Source organism: Panthera onca, chromosome A1 (genome assembly GCF_046562875.1).
Source record: "Panthera onca isolate mPanOnc1 chromosome A1, mPanOnc1 haplotype 2, whole genome shotgun sequence".
In the NCBI taxonomy this organism is placed as follows: Eukaryota; Metazoa; Chordata; class Mammalia; order Carnivora; family Felidae; genus Panthera; species Panthera onca.
This window is the reverse complement of record NC_138339.1, coordinates 33,499,148-33,522,319: the sequence shown is the minus strand read 5'-3', so window position 1 is coordinate 33,522,319 and position 23,172 is coordinate 33,499,148. Positions and strand designations below refer to the sequence as shown.

At 38.0% G+C, this 23,172-nt stretch overlaps 2 long non-coding RNA genes across 3 annotated transcripts; one reads left to right on the top strand and one right to left on the bottom strand.

Annotated features, from left to right (window-relative positions):
• Positions 1–466: 466 nt before the first annotated feature.
• Positions 467–4,783, bottom strand: LOC132680759 (uncharacterized). Its single transcript, XR_009610694.3, has 3 exons — positions 4,205–4,783; positions 2,491–2,538; positions 467–1,139 (listed from the first exon to the last, which is right to left on the bottom strand). It is a non-coding gene; the product is annotated as an uncharacterized LOC132680759 (long non-coding RNA).
• Positions 4,784–4,921: 138 nt separating this feature from the next.
• Positions 4,922–22,833, top strand: LOC144616061 (uncharacterized). 2 transcript variants are annotated; one of them, XR_013554944.2, is made up of 3 exons: positions 4,922–5,571; positions 17,818–17,936; positions 22,476–22,833. It is a non-coding gene; the product is annotated as an uncharacterized LOC144616061 (long non-coding RNA). The 2 variants fall into 2 exon arrangements; XR_013554945.2 differs by lacking the exon at positions 17,818–17,936.
• The last annotated feature ends 339 nt before the right edge of the window (positions 22,834–23,172 follow it).

Below are 23,172 nucleotides of genomic sequence, written 5' to 3'. Positions count from 1 at the left end.
TTCAGGCTAGAATGGCCAGCTACAGAAGAATCTAGTAAAGTATATCATTTAACCCCAAACTGTGAACTCCCCCGGAAATTAGTAATTTATTGAAAAATAGCTTGACCAACCCCTTTTTTGGGGCACACTTAACTGAGAAATTTTTTTAAACACTGAGAAACAGTACTACTTTTCCTTGTGGTTTTATCTGCTTCTTTTGCTTTTTATGCCTTTCTTTTTCCTGCCTCTTAACCTCTTCTGTAAAGTCAAGCTTACCCACAAACTATACATACATCCGTTGGCAGTGCACTTTAATATGTTGCTTGGATACAGATGTTTGGAACTATAGGAGCAAAATTTATACCTGATTCTGTTACTAAGGAAACCAGGGCAACTTAGGAATTTTCCTTTGGGAATCATGGCCATAAACTGGAAAGAAATCTATTAAGACTTTTGGAAGAAGAAAGATAGGTAATACATGGTTTAATTGTATTTCTACACTGGCAAGTTAATATTTATGAGCTTCTGTAGCCTTTTTCTGCCTGTGGTATAAATATTGCTACATGAATCTTTTTCAGTAAGTTTGATCACATTATATGTGGGGGTGGCCAGGGTATTTAAATATAAACACAAATCACACTTGTAAAACATTTCCTAAACCAGACTATAAATAAAAGCATTCGTGCTTTAAGGGACAACAGTTACAGGATTTTAATTCTATAAGCCTTTCCTTCACAATCAGAGCATGGGATTTGCAGGAGAAATTCTTTGCTTATGTCAGCCCTACTGGCAAATCATCCAGTTAATTTGCAGAATCTATTTTGCTTCTCCAACTACAAGGAAACATTACACCTGTCTGAGATTTCCTTCCATTCAAACCCTGACTGGGTTTCTTAATGTTAGTGAGGCTGGCACTGCGAGAGGTAAGTTTAGTACAGCAAGAGAAACTCTGCCTGCCCAGGCTAGCTGATAGAACCTTTTAACATGTATATGTAATCTTGTGCTGAAACAGAGCTCTTCATGAAAGCGAGAATGTTCTCTTCCAGACGGTGTCTTTGACAAAGCTCGGTGTTCTTGTTAGAGCTCTAGTCATCTTCTAAAAACTGCTGCAGCCCAACTGTAGGAAGTACCTTGTCTCTGAACACAGAGCCCAAACAGTGCTAAAAAGGGAAATGGAACATATGGTAATAAACTCTCTGAAGCTTGGATGCCGGGTTGTAATCAGCAACCAGGGTGAGAGAGGCATTGGCAAACATGAACTCTGCCCCTAGGGCCTCATTAACAAGGCCAACTGTGCCGCAGTGGAGGAAAACAGTATCACATACTTGAGGGAGATCACAGCCTGTCAGGGCAAATCCTAGATTTCCCTTTGGCTGGAGGGAACATTAACTGGAAGCAGAGGAAGCTTCCGCAAGAAGCTGGAAGAAAACCATGGCCCCCTTTGCCATACCTGTCTCTGCTTATTCAGAAATAATGATGATGAGCTTTTCAAAGTTTATTTCTGTCAAATGATGTATGCAGAGCACTGGAGGTAAAGGATCAGATTTGCTCTTTGGCTACCCCTAGCATCATGGAGGTGGGAAGTCATTCTTTGCCTCACCTTTCCCACAAGTGTAATGAGGAGGGCTGTCTGGCCTGAGTATTCTCTAGGATCCTCCTATATTCTGCTAAGATCCTCCATGCAAGAGACATTTTTCCTCAAGGATGAGAGCAGTAGTGGGTGATTTTATGGGCACTGCCAACCAAGACCATGTGTCTATATTTCCTTTTGACTTCAAAAGGTATCTTTATGGGCAAGTATTTCTGAGGCACACATGTATCTCTGTATACTGTGTACATTGCACCCACTTCTATTCTCTTCCTTTCTCTTCCTCTTCATCTTCTAACTTATTCTTGCTAATGATAGATTTCCAAAATTCTTGGTACTATGCGCTAAAGATACACATCAAAATGAGAAAAAAGTTTCAAGCTGGGTAGTATCCCTGATCCTACCAACTGATTTAGTCCCAGTGGCCTCTGGTTACCCAGTCACAATCATATTATCTATTTGTATGCAGGGTTTTTTTTTCTTTTGCATTTTACTGTGCAGTTCATAACTGCTTCTTACCTCTTTCTACTCAAACGCACTTTATTTAGCAGCTTTCCTTTGAAAATAATAATATTATTCAGTCATCCCTTTTTTGTGCTTGTTATATTCTTTAAATACAACATCACAATTAATCATTTAAACAAGTCTTTGGTATGAGTGTTATTATCTTCATTTTATAGATGAGGAGGCAGAAGCTCCTAAAAGCTCTAAGTCACAGAGAGAGTGAGTAACAGTCTTGATTCGTAGGCAGCTCCCTGACTTCAAGATATGCAGCCATTTAATTATATAAGGCTACCTTTCGGAGTAACCATTCTCTAGGGCGTCCATAGCACTGGTGATCACATGCCTCATTCTGCCAGGAAATGGGGCTAGAAGTATATGTGTGTGGGTATGTGAGGGGGAGCTGAAATTCAGGCACTTACCCCAGATTTCCCTCCATCCTTTCACGGTTTCTCTTCTAGGTTGATGATCTAAGATATTTAGAAATATTTGTAAATATTAAATATTTAGAAATGTTTTTAAGATATCAAGAAGACTTGATTGTAATTTACCTGGAGCAAGAGGACACCTGAAGCTCTTTCCAGAGCTATATGTTGATGCTCTAAGTGTGGCACATAGTGTAGATATTTGCAGCCATATGGTTACAGTGAAGTATGGAGTAGGGTATGAGAAAGTGGTTGAGAAGTCAAGAGAGACTTGTATTCTACCCTTATTTCCAAGGGTAACAAAATGTAAGACTTTGAACAAGTCACTAACCAATTTGCCTTCCTATTCCTCCTCTGTAAAATGATTAGTGAACTTTTTATATGGCTGCGTTAAAGGAAAATTAAAAACCTTCTATTAATCTGTGGCATAGAGAAGCTAACTAGATCTGTATAACATTTATATTTCTTAAAGTCACTTAAACCTTTGTAGCATCTCTTAACAGCCCAGATGTGTTCTAGAAGATGGGTGTATCCACACCGAATGACTTTTCTGTGGGACTGGTAGTTGAATGGAGAGAAAGGGGACAGAGCCCATGGTTGAAAATACCTCCAGACCCCAACTTAGGAGCTCAAGGCCATGATGCCTTTCTATCAGATATCTTAGATCATGAACCTAGAGGAGAAACAGTGAAAGGATGGAGGGAAATCTGGGGTAAGTGCTTGAATTTCAGCTCCACTTCACACACCCACACACATATACTTCTAGCTCCATTTCTTGGCAGAATGAAGCATGTGATTACCAGTGCCATTGATGCCCTGGAGAATGGTTGCTCTTGTTGGAGAGCATGTGTTGGGAAGTGCATCTCCTCTTGTTGAGAGAGATGCTCCCCAGGCAGAGCTGGAGAGACTACCCTACACTCTTCTAAACTGGGACATGTCCCACATAGGGCCTATTGTTGGTGCTTTGTGGATCCTTCCCTCCCAGAGCCCATGATAGTCCTCTTCTTTGGAAGGGATAAAGAGGAACCTCCTGCCACTACCTATTAAAGAGCCACGCTCCCTTCCTCCTCCATGAATAGCGCTAATCTGCTTCTCTCTCCTGTCTGGATCATCTCTCTCATCTGTGGGGTCCTATACTAATAACAAAGCAAGATATTTTATGTTAGGTCTCCCACCTTTTGGAAATGCTTGCAATGTATAGTTCTAAAAACTGCCAAACTTTATAATAAATGCCTACATATCGAAAAAATGTATGCACTCTGAAGTTGCATCTTGAGAAAACACAAATTCCTCCATTTTTCCTCTGGATATTTTTCCAAACAAACTATTTAGTCTTTTGTTCAGTCTTCTGCTCATGCTACAACAGCAGCACCTGCCCAAGTGAGATGTGGAGCAGGCAAGGTTTATTCTCACATGTACAGACTCATATAGTCAACTAACTATCTATTGGACATCTCCATACATTTCAGATGTACCTAAAAAAGCACTGGAACTTAGCATGTTTGTTGAGCTCTTGATTTTCCCTCCAGCACCAGCTATTTTCATATTCTACATATCTACATTATTGACAACTGTCTTCTTTTAGTTACTGTAGCAAAAAGTCTTGTGTCATCCTTGACTCCTCTCTCTCTTTCACACCCCATGACCAATCTGTCAGCAAATTTTGTTAGCTCTACCTTCAAAAAATATCCAGAAACTAACGACTTCTTACCATCTCCACTGCCAATCCATCATCATCTCTCACCAGGATTATTTCAAAAGCCTTATAAGCTGAATCCCTGCTTCCATTCTCTTCCACTATATATTTTTAACAGTGGCTGGAAAGGTCCTGTTAAGATAGAAGCCAGATCATGTTATCTTCTGATCAAAATCTTCCAAGGGTATCCGACATTACTTGGAATAAAACCCAAAGTCTGCATATGATCTGGCTCCTTTATAACTTCTCAGAACTCATCTCCTACCACTTTACCCCTTGTTCATCTGCACCAGCCATGCTGGCCTCCTTGCTTTTCTTTGAACACGTCTGGTATATTCCACAGAGTCTTTGCATATGCTCTTGTGCGACCATCCACAGGCTGGCTCCCTTGTCTTCAGATCTTTATGCAAATACTTCCTTTCATTGAGACTTATTTTGGCTACTCTATTTAAATGCATCTGACCCCTATTCCCCACCTACACACATGTCATAATGAATTTTCCTCCTTCATTTTTCTGATAGCATCTAGTTTGGGTTGAATTGTGTCCCCAAACACATCTATTGAAAATCCTAACCCCCTGTGCCTGTGAATATGACCTTATTTGGAACTAGTGTCTTTGTCCATTTAATCAAGTTAAGATGAGGTCATGAGGGTAGGCTGTAAGCCAGTATGACTTATGCCTTTATGACTGGAGGAAAACATCATAGAAAGACAGAGACATACAGGGAGAATGAGAAGTGACAACAGAGGCAGGGAATGGAGTAATGCAGTTGCAAGCTAAGGAAAGCCAAGTATTGATGTTCACCACCAGAAACTAGGAAGAGGCAGGAAAGGAGTCTACTCAGAGTTCTAGAGGGAGCACGGTCTCACTAACACCTTGATTTCAGACTGCTAGCCTCCAGATTATGAGAGAATGAACTTTTGTTGTTTTAAGCCAGCTAGCTGTAGTACATTATTATGGAAGCTTCGGCAAACTAATACAGTATGTATCACACCTTCTGATATACTACATATTTTACATGTTTGTTGTATTTATCGTCTGTCTCCCCAACATGGTAGAGTAAACTCCAAGGAGGACACACCATTTCTGGCTCCCTAGTCCATACTGCTCTGATCTCTGCTGGGTTCCACTCGATTCGACTTCTGCCTAGGATTAATTGATCCTAATGCTTCTGGATGAACCTGCAGAGAAATTTCATGAAGATATGAACTGAACTCAAAGCAAGAAGTGGAAATTCTACCTTCTAAGGATAGTGGAAGAATAATTTGGAATTGTAAAAAATTTGGAGACGACAGACTACAGTGCTGTAAAGGAAGTCTTCCATTTGGACTCCCAGATAATACTGCCCATGTGCCCAGACCACATAGTGTGAAGGGTTAGGTAAGTGCCTGTGTATTAGATGAAGAAAATCATGATGGATTGGTTGGACACAGAAGGATATATACCCCAGAGAATTCCTGATAGCTCTGAAGATATCTTGTCAAAAATTTACGTGTTTTTAATTTTTCCTCGGTGTTGGTTTTAATAGCTTTTAATTTTTTTTCACAGCACTGAAAGTGTCTCAATAACACTATGCCTCAAAGGAAATGTATTGTCTTTGTAACACAATATTATACGCATTATTGAATTCTGAAGCTAAACATGCTAGAAGAGCAATGCAAAATGAACAAAGCATTCTCTAGAATGCTTCAAATAACACCAAAAAGATATGTTGTCCATCTATCACCCAGAAGATGCACTATACCTTATTTCTGGTCTGTAAATACAAATAGAAAATTATTAAGGAGAGAGAAAAATTTTTAAAAATCTGAAAAATAAAATGAGGATTCTTAGGGCAATATAATGCAAAGTTTGGGGGAACAAGACTATGGAATTAGAGCTGGGTTTGAATTCTGGTTCCAAGACTCAGTAGCTGTGGAGTTACATGATAATAATATTATGTTAGTGACGACTAGTACATGCTTAAAGTGTTGTTGTAAGTTAAAGTGGGTTGTAAATGAAATACACATGAAAAATACTTAGCTTCATCCTTAGAAAGTGGCACCTGTTATTGCTATGTCTTCCAATGCAATTGCTATCTATAGGTGAGATTTATTTTAATCTCTTGTGAAAGAACATTGAGAGAGAGACTCAGTTCGCTACTGTAGAGCCGCTCAGAATCTCCTTTCAGGCTATGATCTGAATGTGCTTGTTGACAATGACTATTATTGGGATAAAGAATCATGTACAGTCTTCCTGATTAACTACTGTATCACTTCCCATCATTGTCCTTTTCATCTTATTTGATATAAATATGTAACCTCATGATCCTTTCACTTAAATCTCTCCTTTGATGGGGATATTTTCAAAGTGCTTTTTCAGAAATTCATTAATTAGGCAAGTCTACCCATTTTTCTAGAGCCTATTACTGAGATACTTGAAGAACTTTGGGGACTAGGAAATTCCCCCTAATTTTCTAGAGGAGATGGAAAGACAGTCTCACAAATTTCAGAGTATATCATGTATAGGAGGAAAAGGGTTATTCTTGGAGTTAACCTTATCATTGTTTTCATATTAATGTTTATTTGCAAGTTCCCTTGAAAAGCTTTCACCATATGCATGACTTGACCACAGTCTATCATGACAATTAGACCCTCCTGGAAACTGTGCCTCCCTATTTTGATTATCTTCCTTTTTTTAAAAACATTTATTTATTTTTGAGGGAGAAAGAGAGGAAGACACAGAATTCAAAGCAGGTTCCAGGCTCCAAACTGTCAGTGCAGAGCCCGACGTGGGGTTCAAGCTCACAAACAGTTTGATTGTGACCTGAGCTGAAGTCTGATGCTCAACCAACTGAGCCACCCAGGCTTCCCTGATTATCTCCTCTTTAAGGCCTGGCATCATGGACTCTGATTTCCCAGCAACACCTTCACCTCTCTGATTTCATATCATGGCAAATGTCTAATTGGGGGTTCAATTTTCCCCTTAACTAGGTGTAGTTGGTTGTTAGATAACTGTGAACTTAAAAATACTCAGCTAGGGCCACCTGGGTTGCTTAGTCAGTTAAGCATCTGACTTTGGCTCAGGGCATGATCTCAGGGTTCATGAGTTTGAGTTCTACACTGATGGTGCAGAGCCTGCTTGGAATTCTCTCTCTCTCTCTCTCTCTCTCTCTCTCTCTCTCTGCTCCTCCCCCACGTGTATTTTCTCTCTCTTTCTCTCTCAAAATAAATAAACTTAAAAAAAAACCAGCAAAAAACTGCTAGGCTAAAGGAAACCACCAGGTTGCAGATGATCCAGGAACTTCATTGAACCTGAGTTATGGCTGGCAATCTGAGCAGAGAGCTTGGCTGTCAACGAATGAAGCATGTTTTAATTAGGAAGCTTTATTACATCATTACAGGGAGTAAAGAGAGTGTGGTTTGAGAGATTGCAGGCTAGATGCTTAAGGAGGCTCTCCTGCCATGAGACCCTTGTCAGAATTTGACCTTTGTCATTCTGTAAGATAATAAGAAAGAAAAAGTGCTATCTTCCTTGGTTTGTACGGTGGTTAAGAAAATAACCAGATTTTTTGAAATTGCAGTAAAAGTGCCCTTCTTCAGAATTATTTTGGAAAAAGAGTGTGAGATCATTGCTGTGCCCTCTTCAGGAAATCCACACCCTAAGATTGCATGCTTCTTGCTTTGCTTGGATATCTCTACTCAAATGCCTCCTCCTCTATCTTTCTTTGTGGAACACATTACAACCTTCTCATTATAATTTATATTTGTAGGGTTATTATTTATTGTCACCTCTACTGGAACATGAAGTTTATGATGGCACAGACTTGAGATGGTCATCACTCCGTTGCCAGTAAATAATCATTAAATGAAAATTGAAAGATTTGAAGGAGGGCCTGGGTGGCTCAGTCAGGCATCCAACTTCGGCTCAGGTCATGATCTCACGGTTTGTGAGCTCCAGCCCTGTATCGAGCTCTGCACTGTCAGTGCAGGGCCTGTTTGGAATTCTCTTTCTGCCCCTCCCCCCACTCGTGCTTTCTCTCTCTCAAAATAAATAAACAAAAAAAAAAAAGGAAAAGACTTGAAGGAGGTGGTGGAGAGATGTTAGACGCATGATGTACGATAATCAAATGGACACAACTAGCTGGTCTGGGGGCTATCAGGCCTAGTTTGAAAAAGAAGTTTTATGAAAACCTGACTAGTCTTGTAAGAGCATAGTTTCTGTCACTGTGGTAATGAGAAGCAGGAAGAATTATAATATACAAATAATCCTAAGAAACTCTTAAATTTTAGCCAATAGCTTAACCTCTCTGCCAAAATAACCTGCCTCCTATTTTCTGCATTATTTTTCATTACCCCAGTCAGAAGAGGGAAGAGTTGAGCTAAGGAAAACATCAGAGAGTAAGGGAAGGCTGGGTACTGGATGTGTTGGGGCTGGTAGGGACTTGGTGTGAAAGGTAAGTGTTGAGGCTTTCTGTCTCAGGTGGCTGATGACAATAGCCTGATACATCGGATTTACTCTCCTGTTCTCCATGGATCCTTCCTTCCTTCCTCACTGCTAAACCTTATTTGAACCTTCCTCCTTTGCTTTCCTTTCTTATTAGTATCTTTCTTTCCATCCTGCCTTCATGACTGGGCAGCAGATGACTCAGGCTCCCTCTGGGAGAAGTCAGAGTATGAGGTTTGGAGCTAAAGGACAGGGACACCAAAATAGTATCTGTTCTTTTAGTTATTGGCTGAGCTGGCCAGACTCTGTGGTTGGGGGGGTTGGGTATAAATCATTCGTTTTTCCAGTTTGACTTTTGCCCAGGGAGTGGTAAGAATGGAATAAATCTTAAATGCATTTTTAAAAAGTATACTTATGCTCTTCTCTGTGTGTCTTTGAATAAGTTTATTGTCTACTGTTAACTTTAGTGAAAAATATGAGACAATGATGGCAATTATGAGGGCTATCATTTCTGAACACGAATGTTTCAGTCCTTGTACTAAGCGCTATATTTGCATAATTTATTTTTTAATAGTTTTAACAATAAAGGTGGGTATTAGTATCAGCTCCATTTTATAGCGAAGGAAATTCAAATTTAGGTTTAGGAACTTGCTCAAACTCGAGCTAATAAAAAACAAAGTTTGCGGTTCAACATAGGCAATACACCACATTAGTAGAATGAAGTATAAAACACACATGATTATTTCAGTTGATGCAGAAAAAGCTTTTGAAAACTTCAACAACCTTTCGTGATAGAAACAATCATTAAACTAGGGATAGAGGGAAACGATTCGAAAATGTTGGCAAGGATGTGGAGAAATTGGAACTCTTGTAAATGATTGGTAGGGATGGAAAACGGTGGAAAAGGGTGGAAAACGGTATGGAAACTATGGAAAACGTATGTCAGTTCCTCCAAAAATTATAAATAGAATTAACATATGATCCAGCATTCTCAATTCTGGGTATATATCCCAAAGAATTGAAAACAGTGTTCTGAGGACATGTTTGCATACCCAAGGTTATAGTGACACTATTCACAATAGACAAGAGGTAAGAAGCAACCCAAATGCCCATTGATGGATGAATGGATTCACAAAATGTGGTGCATATGTACAGTGTAATATTATTCTACCTTAAAAAGGAAGGAAATTCTGACACATGGTACACCATGAATGAAACGTAAGGACCTTATGCTAAAGTGAACATAAGCTAGTCACAAAAGGACAAACGCGATAGGATTCCACTTATGTGAGTTACCCATATTAGCCAAATTAAAAAAGATGAAGTAAAGTGGTGGACAGGGGCTGGGAAAAGAGAGAATGGTGAGTTAATGAAGGAACAAACAGTTTAGGAAGATGAAAAAAGTTCTACAGATGGACTGATCACGATTGTTGTACAATGTGAATGCATTTAATGCCACAGAACATGCACTTAAAATGGTTCAAATATTAAGGTTTAAGTTATGTATATCTTGCGACAATTAAAAAAATAAAGTTAGGACTTATACTTGAAATTTGTTAAAAAATGCTTTGAGAACCCAGCGTGCTCAGAGCACTTGGCAGAATTACAAAGTAACAACTCTTCTATTGAGCCCACGCATTCTGAGTGTCTTCTGTGTTTTGGTCCAAGATGCCTGACCAATGTGATACAGAAACCAGTATTAAAAAATGGGTAAGACTTCCATTTCACAGTCAAAATGCCTAACTTCAAGTCCCACAGTTCATGCATGAGATTGCATTGTCTGTTAATTGGGTACCATCCTTCTGATGCCCTGATATGAGTGGTAATTTCAGAAACTTCTGAGGCACATATCAGTTGCACAGCTTGTTTGGACATAGTTCAGGTGTGGCCTGTACCACAACTTTATGAATGAGGTTTTGAGGCAAGAGCTATTCTTTCACACCTCATGTCCTTACTTTTAGAAAATATTTTGTGAACAAATTCAGTAGACAATGGAGTGGACGTAGATTTGGTATGGTCTAGCCTTTTGAAGTCTAGACTTAGCAACATGTGAGACTTTTCAGTGGGCTATTGTAAAAGAGGTTGTTGTTTTTTTTTCTTTTCCGATGTGCTTAACAGAAACTAAATATCTAAAACCAGCTTCAGCCTCTGCTTTAATGACTTCCAACCACCAACATGGAAAAGGGTATCCAGAAGAATTTTAGGAAAATTAAAACTTATTCAGTGCATGGAGGGGCCATACATGCAACTTCTAATTATGGCCTTCTATACTATTTGTTGGCTGTGTGACATCGAGCAAGTTAAGTAACCTTCCTGAGCCTCAGTTTCTTTATCTTAAAGTGGGTTTTGTAATAGTGTCTACTGCACAGGGTGGTGGTGAGGATTAAATGAGATGATCCCAAATGGTCTTTCTATTTCTACCCTTGCTGTCTTAACACTATTTTAACACAGCACTAATAGTTACAGGCATACTTTTAAGTCAGACCATGTTGCATCTTTGCTCAGTACTAGAATGGCTTGCCATTTTGCTTAGAGGGAAAGCCAAAGTCTGCATAGTGGTCTGCAAGGTCAGATGTGATCTGGCCCCTCTAACCTCTCTGCTATCCACTTTTACTATTTTCTGGTCTCTTCCCGTTAGCAATTGTGACCTTCAGCGTCTAGGGATATTCCTGCCTAGAAGCTTTTCTGGAGGCTTATCCTTCTCTATGGAACATTCTTTACCCCCATTATGAACCTAGCTCATTCTTTACCTGCTTTAAAATTTTATTTCAGGTTCCTGGGTGGCTTCCTCAGTTGAGCATCTGACCCTTGGTTTTTGGCTCAGGTCATGATTCCAGGGTCGTGGGATCAAGCCCTGCATCAGGCTCCATGAGCCTGCTTAAGATTCGCTCTCCCTCTACCCCTTTCCCCCATGTGTGCTCTAAATCTCTCTCTCACTCTCTGTCTCTGTCTCGCTCGCTCTCTCTCTCTCTCATATAAAAAAACCAAACCAAAAACTTTATTTTACGTCACCTTTCAGTGAGACCCACCCTAACGACCCTGGTCAAAATAGAATACTCCCTCTCCAGCATTATCTACCCCCCCTTAGGCTTTTATGATCTTTATTGGCACTTATCTTCTAATACACTAAGCAATAAACTTACAGATTGCGTATTTGACTATAGGCACTACTAGAAGTTAAGACCATGAGGACAGGGATGTTGATCTGTTTTTTCATTACTGAATCCCCAGTGCCCAGAACAGTGCCTGGCATATGGTAAGCATTTAACAGTTTTGAATGAATGAATGATTCCATATAAAGCACTTAGCACCGCTACTGGTACATAGTAAGTGCTTAATATATAGTAGCTATTTTAGGGACTGCAGGCTGCTTCAAATCTGAGACCAGATGTGGTGTTTCAGACTTCTGCTGTAATGAACATGAGGAAAGCAAATTTATCAAACACGTATATGGGAAAAGTCCTGTGATGCCAAGGTCCTGAGCATATTATTTCCCATTCCCTAATTGTAGAAAGTGGTTAACAAGGTCATGTTTTTCATGTCATATAATTTAAAACAATCAAGGGTCTCAACGAAGTATATCATTACTATCAGGCAATCCAATTCTTGGAAAGAAACTTAGATATTTTTGCATTAACCTCTTAAACAGCAACTTTGGTTAACTATATGATTTGGGGCAAGTCATTAACCTCAGTGTCTTATCTGTTAGTGTCAGGTGACTGGGGATTGGAATACAGTTCTGGGTGTGGTCTCTCCAGGACCATCAATTGTACCATTCAGTATTTTCATGGGATGAGAGGTTAAAGGTCTTTATTCAGACCCATATCCAACAGACTAAGGCTTAAGAAAATAAATGAATATTAGGCCCTGGAAAAGTTGTGTCTACCAAGTCAACTTCTGTTTGAGTTAAACTTAGCCTAAGAAATTGGCTCTCTGTAAACTTGTTGCTATGGTTTTGAGCTTTGCTTTTTGTTAGTTCTCTCTATTTTTCCCCTTCTCTTCTGTCCTCTTCCTCTCTTTCTGCATTCTTCCTTCCTAAGGTGTAATCCCTGCTCTGTGTGGCTGCTCTGGTCTTTGGGGACTTTGATGTCTATTCCCAAGATGAGGAAGTCCACATCTATATCTAGCTCTAAAGATTTGCTCTACACTCAATAAATTAATAAGAACATTATGAATAATTTTATGTAAAGAACTCTGGAAGCTTACATAAAATAGGAAAATTATCTAAAATCACAACTTACCAAAACTGACACAAAATGGAATATCTGAGTAAGGCCTATATCTGCCAAAGAAATTGGAACCATAATCAAAATCCTTCCCATGAGGAAAACTCCAGGCCTAAACAGCCTCACTGGTTCATTCCTCCAAAAGTTCAGGAAATAATACTGTATTTACACAGATTCTTTCAGAAAATAAAGAAAGAGAATGCTTACAATTCACTTTGTGAGGTCAGTATAACCTTGAAACTGAAACATGATAAGGATATTATAGGGAAACAATTACATCTTTTTATCTACCATGAACATAGATGCAAAATTTCTAAACACAATATTAGCAAATAGAGTGCAATAAGATAGAAATAACATAATAGTTCACGGCCAGGTAAAGTTTATTTCAGGAATACAGTAATAGTTTAATATATAAAAACCAATTAATATCATTTTAAAAATAACTTTAAAATAGAGAAAATCATATTATCATCTCAATAGATACAAAAAAGGCATGACCCCACTCATGACTTAAACAAAACAACTGTGAGAAAATTAAGATGAGAACTCTTTTAATGTGATAAAAAGGAATCTAAAAAATCTACAGCTGACATCATTTCTAATGGTGTAATACTGAACTTTTTTCCCTTAAAGTTGGAAATGTCCACTGTTACCATGTTTATTCAACATACTTTTGAAGATTCCAGTCAGAAGAAAAAGGAATAAGAATTACAAAAATATTATATAATGAGAAGAATAAAGTTACCTCTATTACAAATGACATAATTATATAAGAAATTCAAAAGAAGTTATAAACTATTAGAATTAAGGTATTACCAAATTTGCTGGATGGAAAACCCATATGGAAAAAGTACTTATTTCTATATTTCAGCCAAAAATAAAACCATAAAATTAGAAAAGCAGTACCATTTAAAATAGGAGCTAAAAACTATGTACCTCTGAGTTAAACTTAAGATTTATAAGATGTCTATAATTAAACTACTAGTGTTGGTGCTCCTGGGTGTCTCAGTCGATAAGCATCTGACTTCAGCTCAGGTCATGATCTCAGGTTCGTGAGCTCAGGCCCTTCTTCAGGTAAAACAACAACAACAACAACAACAACAAACAAAAAACAAAAAACCCCCACAAAAACCATGAACCCTGCTTTGGGTGAGCCCCACTTGTTTCTCTCTCCCTCTCCCTCTGCCCCTCCTGGGATTCTCTCTCTCTCTCTTCTCTCTCTCTGCCCCTTGCTCACTTGCACCCTCTCTTTCTGTCTCAAAACAAAACAAACAAAAAACCCCCAAAAACCTTGTTGCTAAAAGAAAGAATACTTAAATGGGGGAGATGAATAAAGTTTGTGGATTGAGAGATGCAATATTTGTAAGATGTCATTTTCTCCAAATTGATCTATAAATTTGATCTGACCCCAATCAAAACCTAGCAGGATTTGTGTAGAAATTGACAAGCTGATTCTAAAATTTATATAGAAATGAAAGTACCAATAAACCTTAGATAATATTGAACAAGAACAAAGCTGGAGGGCTTACAACACCAGACTTCCAGACTTAGTGTAAAGCTCCAGTAATTAAGACAGTGTGGTATTATGCAAGGAGAGACAAACAGACCAACTGGACAGAATTATGAGTCTAGAAATAGACTCACACATACAGAATTTCTTGATTTATTAAAAAGGTGCCACTGCAGTTCAGTGGGAGAAAGTTGGCTTTTCATTAAATGGTGCTATAACATTATTCTTATGAAAAAAATGAACCTTGCCTCCTATATTACAGCATACAGTAAAATTAATTTGAGAGGGAATATAGATCTCTATTTGCAAGATAGAAAAAAACAGAGCTTTGGGAAGAATACAGAAGATATCTTTATGACCTTAGGTAGGCATGACTTTCTTAAACAAGATACGTAAAGCATTAACCATAAAAAAAAACCCTGATAAACTGGGTTTCAACAAAATTATGACTATTAATTCATCAAAAGATATCAATCATTATGATAATGAAAAGACAAGCCATATACTGGAAGAAAATATTTGTCATTTATATGTCTGACAAAGGCCTGGTATCCTGAATATACAAAGAGTTCATGTAAATTAATATGATATAAACAAACCATACAATTTTTTAAAATTTCAGGCATTTCATAAATAAGATCCAAATAACCAGTAAACATATCAGAATCTAATCTATATTATTATTCATCAAGCAAACAGCAGAATCAGACCTATAAATACAGAGAACAAACTGATGGTTGCCAGAGGGGAAAGGGTGGGAGGATGGGCAATATAGGTTGATTTTGATCTCTGCCTTGATTCAGTGGTGGTTACACAGGAATATACATATATGAAGACATATCCAGCTGTATAGTCAAGATTTGTGTACTCTATGCACTTTACTAGATATGCATTATGCTTCAAAGGCAAGCAAAATTAAAAATTAGATTTTAGTAAAAGTAAAAAGCATTAGTTAAAAGAACATACACAAGAAAGAATATCTAATGGGAAAAAGACAGTGTCTTCAACAAATGGTGTTGGGAAAATTGGACAGGTATATGCAAAAGAATGAAACTGGACTAATTTTTTATGCCATACACAAAGATAAATTCAAATGGATTAAAGACCTAAGTGTGAGACATGAAATAATAAATCCTAGAGGTGAACATAAACAGTAACCTTTTTGACATCAACCATAGTCACTTCTTTCTAGATAAGTCTTCAGAGGCAAGGGAAACAAAAACAAAAGTAAACTATTGTGATTTCATAAAAATAAAAACTTTTGCACAGCAAAGGAAACAATCAATGAAACTAAAAAGGCAACCTATTGAATGGGAGAAGATATTTGCAAATGACATATCTGATAAAGGGTTAGTATCTAAAATATGTAGAGAACTTATAAAATTCAATGTCCAAAACCCAAACAATCTAACTTAAAAATGGGCAGAAGACATGAAAAGACATTTTCCCAAAGAGGACATGCAGATGACCAACAGACACATGAAAAGATGCTCAACATCACTCATCATCAGGGCAATACAAACCAAAACTATAATGAGATATTACCTCACACTTGTCAGAACGGCGAAACTCAACAACACAAGAAACAACAGATGTTGGCGAGGATGTGGAGAAAGATAAACGCTTTTGCACTGTTGGTGGGAATGCAAACCGGTGCAGCCACTCTGGAAAGCAGTATGGAGGTTCCTCAAAAAATTAGAACTACTCTACAATCCAGCAATTGCAACACTAGAATACAAAAATACTAATTCGAAGGGATGCATACACCCCAATGTTTATAGCAGTATTGTCTACAGTAGTCAAATTATGGAAACAGCCCAAGGGTCTATCGACTGATGATTGGATAAAGAAAATGTGGTATCCTTGGAATATTAGTCATAAATATTGAAATATGAGTCATAAATGAGAATGAAATATTGCCATTTGCAATGACATGGATGGAACTAGAGAGTATAATGCTAAGTGAAATAAGTCAGTCAGAGAAAGACAAATACCATATGATTTCACTCATATGTGGAATATAAAAAAAAGGGAAGAGAGAGAGAGAGGGAGAGAGAGGCAAACCAAGAAACAGATTCTTAACTATAGAGAAAACACTGATGGTTACCAGAGGGGAGGTGGGTGGGGAGATGGGTGAAATAGGTGATGGGGATTAAGGAGGGCACTTGCGATGAGAACTGGGTGTGGTATGGAAGTATTGAATCACTATATTGTACACTTGAAATTAATATTACACTGTACGTTAACTGGAGTTTAAATAAAAACTTAAAAAAAAAACAGAATAAAATAAAAAAAGATAAGCCAACAGGTGGATGAACACAAATCCCAAATTCTCACACCAATGAATGGGCAGAGCACCAGGTCACAGTTCCTTGGGGCGAAACAACAGGCCGTGTACATCGAGGTCTGTGCAGGATTTAGGCTTGGTAGACGTCCCCTAAGCCCCTGAGCAGCAGACTGTAAAGCTAACAGCCCTTCAGCTCCTGTGGGTAGCTCAGCTGATACCAAATAGGCATGAATATCTCAAAAAGAGAACTGAGCAGCTTCACCAGCTGGACTCTGCAGTCTAGGAGCCTCTAGCAACCAGAAGGGAGCCTTTAGCAGTTAGCCTTTCCTTATCTCACCAGCAGATCCTGGAGGATGCCTCTGGCATGGACGGACTTAGGACCTTTGCCTTTGGTTCATTTTCCACAAAAAAAGAAGTCCCATTCTGTGCAAACCTTTCTGAGGATGAGTTTGTAGACATCGTCAATAAGACGACCACTTGGTAATCCATTTTAGGATATTGGAAAACTAGTTTAACTCCATTCTGATGGAAGATTTTATGCAAGAATTAAAGCATTCTAAGTCTGGTTTTTCGATTTCATATCACATCAACAAACTTTGCTGTGGATGGATTTAGCAGCCAAAGAACTCTGTCTAAATCATTGCTTTGTGTTGTCCTAAGCTTTCTCAGTGTTGGATGTTGGCTTAGATGCCAAGCTGGACCAAGAACATCGTAAACTTCTTGTCTATTTAATGACTAAAATAATAGCCCTGTTTGATAATAGCCATCCCAGACTTATCCATCTCAAGCTATAAAGGGAGGCACATTAGTATTTGTGGTCACATATTGACCAGTTGAAACCTCATACGTGGCTTTCAAAAGCAAGTGAACAAATGGTTTTTTGGGGTGAGGCACTGCAAAGAGCTACAGAGCATTGTAATTGGAAGCTCTTTATACAGCATACATTCATACTCACTGATATTATCTTACATTTATACAAGACTTCACAATTTCAACATGCTTCTCTATACATTCTCCCACTTGATTTCCATAAATTTCCATAAAATAGGTATCATATCCATTGGAGGTGCATTCAAAGTCACCAGTAAGTGAAGGAGGTATTCACATGACTTACTACATCCATATCTATGGTTGGTGAGGCTGGACTTTCACAAGTGAAATCCTTTGCTTTTCAGCTTTCGAATTAGAGAGTTTGAACTAGCACGTGGCCTTTCCCTCTTCTATCTCGTATTGGCCCCAAACCTTGCAATTCTTGACATTTATACAAGAGGTGCTCATCACACCATTCTATGAGGTAAGTCATACAAGGATCATGAACCTCATAGAGATCTTATGTTTCTCCAATATGATGGGCACCCATGATAAAAGTAGGAGCCTTGTAAAAAGTCATAAGCAAAGCTCCACATTTTACTTTAGGTTTAGAGAGTGTCAGACAAACTTTTATTGAATCAATAGAGAAAGAAAACAAAAGCATAGTTGCCCTCTGAAACACCTAAATGACATTATTTTTTTAAATAAAGTGTAAAATATAGGACTTAACTCTAGGAAGACAGTTTAAAAATTAAGTTCTCTGTGAGGTCATTCAGCAGCTGAAATGATTAATAGTAGATAAAACTCATGAACTATCATAATTTCCTATGCTGTGGGTATATTATTTTTCTCTCTGGTTTTATTAAGATATATATGAAGAAAATATAATTTATACCAGCAAAATTCCTCCTTGTTAGCTGTTCAGTTCTGCAAATTTTGGCTAACGCATACAGTTGTCATACCACTACCCAAATCAAGAAGCTAGGTTTAAAAACATGTCAGTCAGACCCACCAGCTCTTTTCACTATTCCAGGGTACACTATTCTTGGGATCTGGAGGTATAAAGCTAAGAAATACCCAATTTATGCAGACAGACCTAAGCAAGAACGTCTGCTAGGAAAGCAGTACCTGCTGAGGTGGTCTCCAGCTCCCTGGTTATAAAGAAATAGGTTGTTCTTTTTCTTTGACAACAAACCCACCTTCATCAATAATTTTTGACTTAGCCTAATGTAAGACTCTTATCCCTGTATGAATACTGCTCTGATTTTCTAGTAGAAATTTGATAGAGAATATATTTATAGACTGTGATGTACTTATCCAAATGGTTAATTCCACAATTCTATGATTACAACTACAACTTGACCTTAAAGTATGTGATGCCTAATTTTATCAATGGGCAAGCTATCCTGGACTGAAACCCCATAGAGGAAGAATGGATGAGTAATCAGACAAGTAAAAATTTGCTGCTTATAGCATCATCCAACTGTGTGTAGAGCAAGAATCATTATATTTTAACATGCTGGGAACATTTGTCTTGATTGAATGTTAGTCAATAAAAATTCCTGTTTAAAGGATTGCTGCTGTGGGGTCTGCTCTTGTTCCTGAAACTGCAGGGACACACTGAAAATTCGAAGAAAAGCATACTACACAATACCTAATAAAGTGTTATAAAGTACTAAAATAGCACAGTCCCTTGTCCATTAAAAATGTAGTAAAATTTTCTGGAAATGAAATTTAATATTATGTGTTATTTTTTCTTTCTTGGAACCATAGATTACTTAAATATTTCCATTAGCGCCAAAATAGAGTGATATGATAAAAATGATGAAATGAAAGATTATGGTTTTCCACTGGGTATCAGAAGAAAAAAGATTGGGAGAATTATAATAAAAATAAAACTCAAAGGAATTCAAATGCATTCCATTTGCAATTAAAGCACACATTTAAGTCATAGGGTGATGTAGCCTTGGAAGAGGAGCTATGCTAATTTATAGGTATTTAATTAACTCCACAGGGTAGAGTCCCCTGTTGTTACTTTGTGTATATAATATTTATATTGATAATTACAAAACTAATTTAAAATACTAAAAAAAGACCTAAGTGAATACAGTAAAGCCCATTCTTTCTCAATTTCCAAATGGTCCATATCAGATTGTGAAAACTGACCCAATATATTTTTTTTGAATTTTTTAATGTTTATTTATTTTTGAGAGAGAGAGCATGAACAGGGGAGGAGTAGAGAGAGAGGGAGACACAGGATCTGAAGCAGGCTCCAAGCTCTGAGCTGTCAGCACAGAGCCTGATGCGGGGTGTGAACCCACAAACTGCAAGATCGTGACCTGAGCCAAAGTTGGATGCTTAACCAACTGAGCTGCCCAGGTGCCCCAAAACTGACCCAATATTTAGCAAGGTCTTTACTCGAAACTTTAGTTGTAGTGGAACAAGGATGAAGAGGGAAGAAAGGAAATGTAGAAGATTCCTTCCTTTTGTTTTCTTTGGATGGACGAATCTAAAGAGTGTCCTGTGTAAACCTAAACGTGAGACCTGAGACCATAAAAATCCTAGAAGAGGGCACAGGTAGTAATTTTCTCTGATATCAGCCATAGCAATCTTTTTCTACATATGTCTCCTGAAGCAGGGGAAACAAACGAAAAAATGATCTATTGGGACTACATCAAAATAAAAAGCTTCTGTATAGCAAAGGAAACAATCAAAACTAAAAGACAACCTATTGAATGGGAGAAGATATTTGCAGATGACATATCTGATAAGGGGTTAGTATCCAAAATATATAAAGAACTTCTACAACTCAACACCCCAAAAACAGATAATCCCATTTAAAAATGGGCAGAAGACGTCAACAGACATTCTCCAAGGAAGACATACAGATGGTTGATAGACACATGAAAAGATGTTCATAATCACTTACCATCAGCAAAATGCAAATCAAAACTACAATGAGACATCACTTCACACCCATCAGAATAAAATCAACACAAGAAACAACAGGTGTTGGCAAGGATGTAGAGAAAAAGGAACCCTCATGCACTGTTGATGGGAATGCAAACTAGTGCAGCCACTATGGAAAACAGTATGGAGGTTCCTTAAAAAATTAAAAATGTAATTACCATATGATCCAATAAATCCGCTACTAGGTATTTATACCCAAAGAATACAAAAAAACTAATTTGAAAAGATGAAAGCAGGGGCACCTGGGTGGCTCAGTCGGTTGAGCATCCAATTTTGGCTCAGGTCGTGATCTCATGGCTTGTGAGTTCCAGCCCCGCGTTGGGCTCTGGGCTGATAGCTTGGAGCCTGGAGCCTGTTTCGGATTCTGTGTCTCCCTCTCTGTGCCCCTCCCCAGTTCACACTCTGTCTCTGTCTCTCTCAAAAATAAATAAATATTAAAAAAAATTGAAAAGATGAAAGCAATCCTATGTTTATTGCAGCATTTTTTTACAATAGTCACTATGGAAGCAACCCAAGTATCCATTGATAGATGAATGGTTAAAGAAAAAGTGGTATATATACACAATGGAATATTATTCAGCCATAAGAAAGAATAAAATCTTGCCATTTGCAACAACATGGATGGAGCTAGAGCTTACAATGCTAAGTGAAAGAAGTCAATCAGAGAAAGACAAATACCATATGATTTCACTCATACGTGGAATTTAAGAAACAAATGATCAAAGAAAAAAAGATGCAAATCAGAAAACAGACTCTTAGCTATAGAGAACAAACTGATGGTTACCAGAAGGGTGGTGAGTGGGGAGATGGATTAAATAGGTGATGGGGATTAAGAATTCCACTTATCACTATGAGCACTAAGCAATGTAAAGAATTGTTGAACCCTGATATTGTCACCTGAAACTAATGTAACACTGTATGTTAACTATAGTGGAATAAAGACAATAAGCAAACAAACTATGTCCTTTTTGCTTTGTACCATCTTGGCTGAAAGTAACATAGGGCCAACAGAAAATGAAGTTTTGTTTAAAAGACAATTAGTATTTATTCAATATAATTTTTTCACTTTGCTTGTATTTCTACCATTCCCTTTAAGGTACTTTTTTTTTCCTCCAAAGTCATCACATGACTGTTTTCTCCTTTCTGTTTAAAAAATGGTTCAATTCTTGAGTTTGCTGGAGGATCAGCCTACAGGGCTGTAGACCTCAGGCAATTGTGGGCACGTCCATGCTCTCCCAACAGTGGGGGCAACATCACTGAGTTGAGTAGGCAGAAAAGTCCTGAACAAAAATCCATTAAACTCAAAATTCTTAGAGGAAGTAATGGAAATCTAAAAAGAGGCATTAGTTGACAATACTTACTGAGCATGTAATGGACAGTGTTTACACAATTATCTCTAAGCTTCATCTTGCCTGCCCTTGGAGAGGAGTGTACAGTGTTATTTTCTAAATTGTCTAGAGTCAAAGCTCTGATTGATTCCAAACATATTAGAGAGATTGTTACTAGAGTAAATATATTTTTAAAAGAATAAGACATTATTCGTTACTCAGAATGGTATACTTGGAATATAACATTAGATCTATTACAGTATAGCATTTTTAGATCTCCCTCTCCTCTGCTTCTGTCTTCCCATCTCCTTCCTGGACTCTGACCCTTCGGCCCTCATGCCTCCCTCTTCCAAGGACACTTAAAATTCCACTGAGCTCACCCCAATAACAGGATAATCTACCCATCTCAAGATCCCTGACATATGTACATCTGCAAATTTCCTTTTGCCATGCAAGGTAATATATACACATGTTTCAAGGATTAGGATGTGGATAACTTTGGGGGAGTCATTATTCTGTCTATCACACATGCCAGTTGCTAGGATGTTTTTCCTTGATGACCATCCCAGGTTTCTACATCTCTGGTTTGAGATAAAACTATATTCTCTGCAAACTATATATCTACTTTAGTAGCTTGTTTTCTCTTAGGTTTTGCCAATAGGGGGCATTAAAGGATACTGCAAGGCAGGACGAGGAAGTGAATTAATTCTTTTTTTTTTTTTTAGCTCGATGCTCTTGATTGGCACTTCCCCAGAAAAGACCCTCCCTGGCAGGTGCAGATGGTGTAGATCCCAGCTTTTCCTCAAATTCTCAGCATGGCCACACTTCCAGAATCAGTCTCATTACCCTCAGACTATGCACACAAGCTGGGCAATGGACATCTTCCGAAGTTTGAGTCTTCACTCATCAGAGCCACTGTTCCAAGCATCTGGCTTCTGAAAACCTCAAATTATTTTCTTTCTTTCTCCAGTCCTAGAGATGACAGCAGCTTCTTGCAATAATTAGCATAGTGTTCATTTTTAGGCGTTTCAGTTCTCCAGCATCTGTTTAACTATTTCCCTACATTAAAATCTCTTGGTTGAAGTACCTGGTATACTTTTGTTTTCCTGATAAATTTGCACTATGGTCAGTTTTTTTTTTTTTTTTTTTTTGGTCAGTTTTTAAAATACCCCAACAAGTGGTTACAGAACTAAAGAGTGGTAATAGTCTTAGAAGAAATGGGTAGAAAGACCTCCGAGGGAAGAGAAGTGATCTCAGACCTGTCTGATGCAGTTGTTTTGCAAGAAACATTATGGTATAGAAATAAGAGCCTATCTTCCCACCAAAATCACTTCACAGGATCATAACATGAGATTTTTTTTCTTAATGTGAAGCAACAAAAATCCCAAAGACAATTACTTTGTTTTTGGGGTTTGTTAAATA